The following is an 11,747-nucleotide window of genomic DNA, read 5'->3' as shown; positions in this document are numbered from 1 at the left end:
ATTTTTAATATGCATACTGTGGGTATGTGCGAGTGTAGTCTTACACCAATAAACCAACCAAAGGTCCTAAGCACTTTCAGCCTCAAAACGAAAAATCAATTCAACAAAATGATAAGGCAAATAAAAACAAGACATTGCAACATTTGTAATTGAGATGGCCACTTAAAATCCAAATTCTTTAAGAAGATGGAAGCCTTGGAAGTAGCAATGAAGAAGCATAACATTCATTTGGAGCACTCTTCAACTTCAACTTCATCTTCAGGAATTGCACCTTTTGCATGTGGCTGTCAAGCAACTCGATTTGGTTACGCACTAAATGTATCTTCTTCTTCTCATTCTCATGAGTGGCTGTCAGAACCAAGTTTGGACCAGATGGAAAAGTTGATAAACATAAAGCTTGTCTTGTTGCTAAGCGTTTTTCACAAGTTGAAGGCATTAACTATACTGAAACCTTCTCCCCTGTTGCCAAAATGAACTCTATCTGTCTTATTCTTTCCCTTGCTTCCTCTTTCAAATGGGAAGTCCATCAAATGGATGTTAAGTCTTCCTTCTTGCATGGGGACTTGCATGAAGAAATCTATATGGAACAACCTCCTAGCTTTATAAAAATAGACTCCAGACTTGTATGTCAGCATAAGAAACCCCTTTATGGTCTCAAGCAAGCCCCTCGGGCTTGGTACACCAAAATGGATAGCTTTCTTTTAGATATTGGCTTTTCTAGGTGTCATTCTAACAATACTGTCTACACTAAGAAAGTGGGAAAATCTTTTATCATTCTTGTTCTTTATTTTGATAACCTTATCCTCACTAGTAGTGATCCCAACCTTATAAACCATGAGAAGTCCAGCCTTAAAAGGAAGTTTGAAATGACAGACTTAGGACACTTACATTATTTTCTTGGTCTTTAAGTCTTGCAAACCAAGGAAGGTATTTCCCTTTCCAAGTCCAAGTATGCATGTGATCTTCTACGCCATTTTCACATGGAAGACTGTAAGACATCTCCTTCTCCCTTTCAGTCTGGAGCCAAACTTTCAGCCACTTGTACTTCCCCTGAAGTTGATGCTACCTTATATCATCAACTTGTAGGAAAACTTTTGTATCTGACCCATACTTTTCCTGACCTTTCCTTTGATGTTGGCCTTGTTGCTCAATTTATGCAAAACCCACATGAAAGTCATTGGAAAGCAGCTAAAAGAATACTTTGTTATGTTCGAGGTACAGTTCAGTTTGGGATTCATTATAGTGCAAAAGCATTTCCTCTATTGGTTGGTTTTACTGATTTCGATTAGGCTGGTGACCCTGATGATCGAAAGTCTACTGTAGGTTATGTCTACACTCTTGGTTCTGTACCTATTACATGGGCTTGCAAGAAACAAAGTTCCATTTCTCTTTCTTCAGCAGAAGCAGAGTATCGTGGTGTCGTAGAAGCTAGTAAGGAAGCCCTATGGCTTCGTCAGACCCTGTCAGAGTTTGGCTTTCAGCAGCAGCATCCGACTACACTTTGGTGTGATAATCAAAGTGTCATTCAACTATGCAAAGATCCAGTCCAACATCAATGCAACAAACACATTGAATTACACATGCACTTCACAAAAATCTCATTCGTGACCATGTTCTTGAAGTGCAATATTGTTCAACCGATGATCAAGTTGCAGACATCTTTACAAATGCTCTCATAGAGGCGAAGTTTACTAAACTTCAATTTATGGTTGGAGTTCAGGAAGTTGTCACTAAGGGGGGATAGGCTCTAATGCCTCATTCTTTCTCCTATTGTGTCATATTTGTACATCCTTCAATCCTATCCCATGTTGTTCTTAAGGGGGGATGTTAGGATATTCCGACACATAGGAAGGAGTTAAGTATAACTTGGTCTAGTGTAGAGTTAGGTAAAGTGTGTTTCTTTACTATGTACTTTTGTAACTTACAATTCGACTATCACGATATGTTCCAGACATGAAGTGATTCGATGGTTCATTCTCTCCTCGGTATTACCAACACTTGATCCGTGGCTTAACAACCGATTGGTCCATGATCTCTATTTAGAGAGCATGGAGGGTCATTTGTAGGGTGATCATTCATGAGAGAAGCTTATGTAAATTTTAATTCTTTTATTAATAAATTGCCTGAAGTGGTCGTGTTGGCTCAGGCCGTGGACTGCTTCCCTCTTTGAGAGTTTTAACCATGTCAAGAATATTGGTGTATTGGTCTGTGATCTGTTTGTGAGCGGTGTCTTTTGGTGTTCTATCTGAGGAACTTACCCTGTAAATTCCTACAATATTTCTAAGTCAGGTAGGAAGTTTTGTTTTTTATATATGCTTAATCTAGACACTATCTATATTAGACTATATATGCTTGTATTCTAATTAAATTTCCTGTAATCTAATGAATTCTAACTTAAATAATAATAATAATGTAATCTAATGAATTCTAACTTAAATAATAATAATAATAATAATTTGTGTATCCTTATGAAAGAATGGAGTTTTTTTATAATACTTATTTATTTATAATAATGAATTTTAATTATCATTATTAAAAAAATATTATAACTTTTTAATAATATACATTGCAAAATTGAAAAAAAAAAATTTAATTTTTTTTTAAGAGAGATTTAAGATAAAATTTAATAACTAAAGTTTATAGCCTGCATAGATCCATCTTAAGCACAAATTTAACATGAGCCAAGAGGGATCAAATTTCTTTAGGTGTAAACTTATTTTAGAGTGCAAAAAACAATGTGCAAGTTTTCATTATTTAGATATTTTGGAAAATATAAGGCTTGAACATCTTACTCACATGTTTTTTTAACTTTTAATTACTTTATATTAAATTATATTAAGTCATATAGACAACTACTTAAACATGCATAACATATTTTTTTTTTGATTATAAGTTACTTTTTTACTATTTAGAGAATATTTTCTTTTTCATTTTAAAAAAAAGTGTAAAAGCCAATTTGAGCATGGACATATTTTCTTTTTTATTATAACTTACATTTCTTTTTTATTTAGAGAATATTTATTTATTTATTTTAAGGGGGAGTGTCAACTCCAAGTTGAACGGACATACTTAAACATAACCTTCACACTAGGTTGTAAAATGAACCTTTCAACTCAATAAACTTTACATGCATATATTTTCTACTTCTAATTATTTTACATGAAATTATATTAGGTTATATAAACAATTAATTAAACATGCATAACATTTTCTTTTTTCTTTTTAATTTAGAAATTTTTTTATTCTTATCTTAAAAGAGAGTTAAGTTGAACTGAGTTTAAAAATGTAAATAGATGAACTTTTAAATTTTATTAATGTAAATTTGATTTAGTTAACCATAGGAAAAACTCATTAGAATATTATTGATGATGTAGTTAACTGGAAAATAAAATGATTAAAAAATAAATTATTTTATATTTAATAAATTTGGTATTTATATACCTGTGATTGGCGCATTGTAATTGAAACGAAGAAGAAGAAACCCTACAGGAATCCTGCTCTGCCTTTCCAACAAATCAAGCACTTGAAATCCCGAAACTGCGTGATAGCAGAGCCAACGTAGGTATATCTTATGGTTTTTCTGAGTCACTTATTACTATTGTTTTTGCGTTTATTGTCTGAAGATCTGTGTTTGCAGAGACAGAAAACGAAAATGAGTAGCAATTGGAATAGCAGTAGCCGTAGCCAATGGAGCAGGTAATGGAGTGGCAGAAACTGGTGAGTCACCTCTTCCACCGCCAAAACCGCGTAGCCATCTGCGAGTGGTCAAAGCACGGCCACTTCTTCATACTTCCTCCGCCCGACGTCGATTGCCGTTGTCTCTCCGTCATTTATCGCCCCATTTCATCGGGCTCCTTCCACTAAATAATTGGCGCCTCAGATCCTCCACATTCGCAGGCGCCTACTGAGGAATTGCAGCCCGCCAGTGACCCGAGGCTCAGCTACGGAGATGGTGATGGTGATGGTTCTGGTTCTGGTTCTCGTTGATGAGTGGTAGATCTAATTTTTTTTTATGGTGATGGTTCTCGTTCTCGTTGATGAGCAGTAGATCTAATTTTTGTCTCACGTTCTCGTTGATGAGCAGTACATCTAATTTTTGTCTCATGGTAAATTTTTTTATGAGTTTATATTATCTAAATGGTTATTAAACAAATATTATTTTGGTGGAAATGGGCAAAATTTCATACACATCATATATTGAGTTGTAGAATGAGGGCTTCTCTTTTAAATGAGCCTCTGACCTCAATTATGTTATTAGGGTATAACATTAACTTATTTTATTTTATGGTACAATGTGAAATATTATTTTGTTATTAATATTTTTGTTCATGCGGATATTATTTTATTTATTTCTATTATATTATTCATGCTATACATTGAAATATTTTATTTATGGCAAAAAGTAAAATAGTTTGTTGTTATCAATGTTTTTTCCATGTGAATCTTATTTTGTGGTTATCAAGATTTTTTCCATGTAAAACAATCTTATATTGATTTTGAAGACGAAATCAATCTATGGGAATCCCTGTTGCCCTTGTATATATTTCCTCAAACCCATTCTTTTCCTAATCTAGTCATGTGATATCAAGCTAAGTATAACCCCTTGTAGAGAACTTTGGTAGCTCAGAATGGAGGCATTTGGGTATCTATCACTCCATAAATTATCAACAAAATGTTTGTGATCTCTGAAAATAATTCCCTTAGCTTTTTCTCCACTGTTGTTTTACTGAATCTATATCATAAGCTTACTTTCCCTCAAAAAGCTCAGATCTTTGAGATTTTTCTCCAGAAGATGTTGAACTTCCTAAAAAGAATCTTCCCATCCAACATCCATATTCCCTAAGAGAGCTAAACACATCATTTCCCTAGTTTCTTACTTGTTATGCTACCAAACAGATCAATGGGTAGATGAATCTATCCTAAGTTATCTATCCATTTTCTCTAAAGAAAACAAACATGCCTTCATGTAATTACAATCAATTTTTGGCTGAGACTATGCATGAACAACTAATGAAAATCACTGCTAAAGGATTGTTTAAATATTCCTCTGTACTAGTACATATGATTTAGCAGGGAGACAGGTTACCTATTGTTTTATACAAGCAGGATGATCAACAAGTGGATCAAGAAGTCACACAGTGGACCTCATTGATCAGAAGGAACTCAACTGAGTTCAAATTTTTAGACTTCATTGACTGTTTCATTCACCTAGTTGCACAACTTCTCAACACCCAATGTGAGCCCAAGATCAGTCCATAAATCAAAAGGAGTTTGCACCTCAGTGATCAACTTAGAACATGAGATTAATATATTTACCAGAATTATATAGAGATTAGAGTATATGGCTGCAAATTGGCTCCATATAAACTGCCCAAATATGTTCCAATGAGAATTTTCTCTCTCAAATATATTAGGCAAATGATTAATATGGATGAACATTTCATTTCAGGGAAGAGGAAATCTCAGTTTAAGATCAAGTCATAGGTAAGATCATTCATTTGTAATACAAGATTAGCAGGTATTGAAGAAAATGCAATCCTCAAATAGATGGGTTTTCAACCCAGTTTCACCCGGTCTTATGACACATACAATATTGTTTCCAACTAAAGGGTGGAACTCAAAGCCACTCCTTACGATCATACACGAAGAGAAGAGATTGAGAAGTACAGGAATCAAGAATAATGGGAGGAGAACACACTTCAAGAAGCAGAAGAACAAATTTTACCTCCTACACTCCAGACTCCTACTTCTCAAACCAAGCAGGACAAGAGGCCTAGAGAAGGATCCTCATCACCAACTATAGGTGAAAAGGAATTCATTCATTATCATAAGAAATCAAGGACTGACTCTAAAGGCACTACTACTACTCATGGTTAGAAGGAGCCTATAATCATCAATTTGGATGATTCACAGGTTTCTACAGGGACAGAAGAAGCTACAATCACTACTCCATCTTCCTCTTCAGTTTCATAGAATTTATTGGAGATCACTCAGTCTCTAGGAGCAAGTGAGCATGAGGAGTCAAACATCTTCACTAATTTCCTTGAAATTAAGCAGAAGAATGAATCTTTAAAGGCAAATGTATATGCTCAGTTTTGGAAACAAACATCTACTTCACAACACAGGTTATTGACATCTTTTGACAGTGAGAAAGGCAGGATGCAAATGGCATTCCTTCAAGCCCAAGTGCCTTTTCCAAAGGCTTCTTCATATTATAAGAAGACTACATTTTATTTTGATGCCAACCAGATACATCCAATTGATCAGATGGATATGCATAGGCAGTTTGGTGAGATGCTTTTCTTTATCATGACCAACATTGCTATGGCATTATCAAAACTCAAAACAACTCTTTCAAATGTATAGTCACAATTGAAGATAGAAAAGATATCATCTTTGACAAAGGATAACAGGGCCAAAACATTAGAAGACTTAGTGATTAAAATTGGGTATGATCCCACTAATGTTAAAGCAGCATAAGACATTATTCGAAAGAAGAATGCAGGCATTTCTGCATTAAGGAAGCAGCTCAAATTACCTTTTGTTAAATTATGGTATCTTCTATGCTTGGAGCAGTTAACTTATTTTTCTTCTTATTAGCCAATTAAGTAAAGTGCAGATAGAACATTAAATGATCAACAAAAAGCAAGTCAAGACAAGAGACACAAGATGTGGTGGCTAGCCAGGGACAAACTCCAATGCGGGGAAACCCTTTGATCAAATCTTCTTTTATCTTCAATAGTTCAACAGAGAGAAATAGTACAAAATCAGAGTTCTGTAATTTTATATCAGCAGCAACAAAACCCTAGATCAACAAAGTCAAACTTGGTCAAACGAGTTGAAATTGACCTCCAATATGCTTGGTCAATTTCTGGTCAACTAGCCCTCGAACAACCTGAAGAAATAGCCCTTAAATAGCCCCAAAAATACAGTCAAACTGTAGTTGACTGAAGTCAACTTGTTGCCCCAAACTAGGGAAGTCAACACTAGTCAAACCAAAGGTTAGATCACCTCGGTTTACATGCCAAAATTTGCAGCCTGCCTAGGAGAGGCAACCACACCAAAACTGCACTCCTAAATGGTCAACGTTGGTCAAAGAGATGACCTGCAGCTTCTGTGTCCTTCTTCCTGCATCTACCTTGCCCTACTGTGTCTTCTTTTCTAGCCACATGTCAGAGAGAGAGAGAGAGAGAGAGAGCTCCTTTAATGTGTAGGAGAGAGAGAAGATGAGTGATGAGATGAGTTGGAAATGACTCAACCTCTTTTCTATTTATATGAAACACTGGGCATGTGTGGCACACACTTAGTTGCTGGCCGACCTTAACAATTTGTCAAGTAATTAGAAATAAATTCATATCTCCATAAGTACTCGCCAAAATTGGATGATCTTTAGATCAATCCTACACCTCTCGATGAGAGGATTCTAGGAAAAACATCAACAACCATAAACAAGGTGACCCACATGGAGTTTGGCCCTAGTTTCCAATTTTAACACTCCCTCTCAACTAGGGAGAACTCCATCTGCAATCCGTTTGACCGTCGCTACTATCCCATCCATTAAATTCACTGCCCTTCACAGCATGACCCTTGCTCTGCTCAAACTATGAAGAAAAAGAAATGATCGAGGATGTATCATACCATCCTTCATTGACTCAAAGTCAATCTTAGAGTGTGTCATACCACTCTTACTGATCCCAAATTAGTATCATTGATCCCAGATCAATGGAGGTCATCCTAGCATAGGGAGTATGGTAGATACAACGATATGTCCATTGATAGGTCCCTAACCCCATCTCCTTTCTCATTGATCAGATGAGAAGTACTTCCCATGAGTCCCAGATTACATGGTTAGGATGCCGCGATAGGAGAACTAATCATCCTGTCCACAGGAGAACGAATCATCTTGTCCAACAGATGCCATGGAGAACGAATTATCCTATCCAATAGATGCCATGGAGGACTAATCATTGTGGCCCATAGGAGAACTAATCATCATATTCCACAGGTGCCACTGAGAACTAATCATCTTGGCCCATAGGAGAATTAATCATCTTGTTCCACAGTCACCACGGGGTGTCATAGGGGAAGGTTGAACCTTTCACCCTGTACATAGTGTACCACTAGGGGATGGTGAATCGCCTTGTGGTCACATGTCACTCCAAGAAGTACCCCGCACCCCCCTTGAGCTCCTAGAGCTCAATACATCATACTCGACCCTCATAAGAGGGTCTCTGAACGACACAAAGTTGTTCTAAGAAAGTAAAGAATTTGACCTTTCCCAGGGGCTTTGTCAAAATGTCGGTGACCTACTCATCTGTACCGATATGTTGGACCCTTATTTCTCCCTGCTGCACCATATCTCGGATATAATGGTACTTGATGTCGATATGATTGGAGAGATCATGGAATACGAGATTCTCTGATAAACGAATCCCGCTCTGGCTGTCACATAGGATCACGCTGGTATCTATTGTAAATCCAAACAGGTCACTGAAGAGCTTTCGCAACCAGACTGCCTCATAGGAGGCCATACTAGCAGCAATGTACTCTGCCTCGACGGTGCTCAAATCCATCGACTTCTGCTTCCTACTCATCCAGGATATCGAGGCAGATCCCAAAGAGAAACAACACCCTGAAGTGCTCTTTCAGACCACCACATTTCCTGCCCAATCATCATTGGTATATCTAAGTAGTCTCACATCTCCAACAGTGTATCTCAACCCATGAGTGATCATGCCACGAAGATATCTCAACGGATTCTGGGCACCAATCCAATGTGTGTGGTGAGGCTCAACCATATGTTGACTCAACGTGTTGACTGCAAAGCATATATCCAGACGGGAGTTCACCAAGAACATCAATGCTCCGACGAGTTGACGATACTCGGTAGCATTTCGTAAAACATGTCTGGCAACACTATCGCTTAACTTCTTGAAGTCAAGATCCATTGGGGTAGTCACGAGCTTGCAGTCCACCATACTGAATCTCTCCAGTATTTTCACCACGTATTTTCCTTGAGATAGGAAAATCTCCCCTGGTTTCTGCCAGACTTCTAGTCCTAGGAAATAGTGCATTAGTCATAGGTCTTTCATTTCGAACTCAGAAGCCAACTCCCTCTTACATTTGGGAATGAGAGGGTATGAACATGTTAGAAAGAGGTCGTCAACATATAGCACCAGTATGAGAGGTTTGTCATCTTCAACCTTAAATTAAAGGTTAGGGTCGGCGTCACTCCTAGTGAATCCCAACTTCATCATGTAGCTATCGATCCTCTCATACGACGCTTGGGGTGCTTGCTTTAGCCCATAGTGGGCCTTCTTCAACCTGCACTCATGAGATTGTCGATCATGAATCTCAAATCCTTCGGGTTGCTCCACATAGACCTCCTCTTTGATCGAACCATGTAAGAACGTAGTCTCGACATCCATCTGATGTAGGTTCCATCCTTGCAAAGTAGCAATGGCTATGATTGAGCGGATGGTGGTATATCGGGCAACAAGTGCAAATATTTCGTCATATTCTATACCTTCCTTCTGAGAGAAGCCACGAGCGACAAAACAAGCCTTATACTTTTCCGTACTTCCATCAACTTCATGCTTTATCTTGTAAAGCCATTTCGAAATGACAACTGCTTTGTCCTGGGGTCTAGGGACCACATCCCAAACATTGTTTTTCATGATGGACTCATATTCCTCGGTCATAGCATCCTTCCATACTTGATGCTTGACAGCATCTGTGAATGATGAAGGCTCATTTTGGATGATCGTGCTCATGATAGCCAGGTATCCCTGATACCTATTCGACTTCTTACTTTCACGGAAGGTTCCTCTGGGTGCAATGTGTCCTTCAGCATCATCAAGTGTCCCCCTAAGCCATGAAGGCCACTTCCTAGAAGAGTAAGGTTCTTGCAGAGGAGGATCAATAGGATCATAGGTTCTTCCACATTGGGCATCGTCTCTTCTTCCTTTTCCTTCGATTCCCTGGTGTCGGCTTCTTTAGATCCCCTTAGAGTAGGAAGATTGTCTACTTTTCTAAGAGCCATATCTTCATCAAAGATGACATCATGACTAATCTCAACTTCCCTTTGACTAGCCACATAAATTCTATAGCCCTTAGTATTTTCACTATAGCCCATGAAGATTCCTTTCTTTCTAGATTCACCCAATTTATTCCTTTTCTCCTTCGGCACATGAAAATATACAGGGCTTCCAAAAATTCTAAAATGAGATACGTCAAGTTTCTTACCAGTGAACATCTCTTCGAGAGTCTATGATCATGGAGCATAACACAGACAACTTCCACAATTATACGACTCTTCCTTTCCGCCACACCATTCAGCTTAGGAGAATATGGTGTAGTAGTCTCTCTCTTAATGCTAGCCTCTTTACAAAAGTCATGAAACTCATTGGATTCATATTCAGTCCCATTATCAATCCTTAAGATCTTGATCTTCTTTTTGGTCTGATTCTCGATCAAGTCTTTGAAGTGCCGAAACCAGGAGAACACTTCATCCTTCTTTTTCAAGAAGTATATCCAAGTCTTGCAAGAATAATCATCTGTAAAAGTGAGGCAATATAAATATCCTCCCAAGGAGTTCATAAGCATCATACCAGATATGTCTGAGTGAACCATTTGCAATATATCAGAGGTTTTGCTTTGGCTTGAGGGGAATGGTCCCCTTTTGATCTTTCCTTCGGCACATCCTGTACATACACTTTCTTCCTCTAATCTGAACTCAGGCATCCCGGTCACCATTTTTCTCACATCGGGTAGAGATTTATAATGAAGATGAGCAAACCTCTGATGCCATAGTTCAGACTGAAGAGATGTGTCACAAGACATGACGCCCAATGGACTTCATCCGACCTGATATAATGAATCAACTTGAAACCCAAGAGTGAAAGCATCTTTAAAGTTCTTTTTCCATACACGTACCTTGCCATCGCTAAAGGTCACCTTGTAGCCTTTGTTTTCCATTTCTGAAATGGACACCAAGTTCTTTTTGAGATCAGGAACATATAATACATCTTGTAAATTGATTGCATTTCCTCATTCAATTGAAGAGTGACATTCCCTACGCCTGTCACGGGATATTTTGAATTGTCCCCAAGAACAATTTCCATATTGGTCTCCTTCTCTACCAGATTAGAGAGAGCTTCTTTGTAACCATTGAAGTGCCTTGAGGCACCACTATCAATAAGCCAATTTCCTAGCGAGTCTGAGGGAGCAGTAGTAGAGAGCCATTGGTAGATAATATTCATCTTGCTTATTGTTAACAATGTTAGATTCATACCCGGAGTTTCTTGCCTTCTTGAAGGGTTGTCCTCTTCCTTGATTTCTGACATTTCTTTTACCACTAACATTTGACCTCCCATTCCTTTGATTTCCTTGAGAGTGATTTCGATCATTGTCCCGGTGAGAGTACCTTTTATCAGGGCACTCCCTTGCATAGTGGCCCATTTTATTGCAATTGTAACATCATCCTTTTCTTCCACCCTTCGGTCTGGCCTTTCCTTTGGATTTAGCCCTCGGATTATTTCTTCTTTTAGCATGAGAAGAAAAGGCAGAGGGATGGCCTTTAAGTGCAGTGATTTCTGGTTCTTCCATCCTTCTCACTTCTTGAATGCATCGTGCCATCAATTCCTCAAATCCAGGAATTATGTTATTATTGAGAAGAGTAGTCCTGAATATATACCATTCAGGTGGTAGTCCTCCAAGAGTTGTGAATGTCATTTCTCTATCAGGAA

Source organism: Pinus tabuliformis, chromosome 3_1, assembly GCF_031772625.1.
Source record: "Pinus tabuliformis cultivar Carrire ecotype Pingquan chromosome 3_1, CPIR1, whole genome shotgun sequence".
Taxonomy (NCBI): Eukaryota; Viridiplantae; Streptophyta; class Pinopsida; order Pinales; family Pinaceae; genus Pinus; species Pinus tabuliformis.
This window is presented reverse-complemented; position numbering follows the sequence as displayed.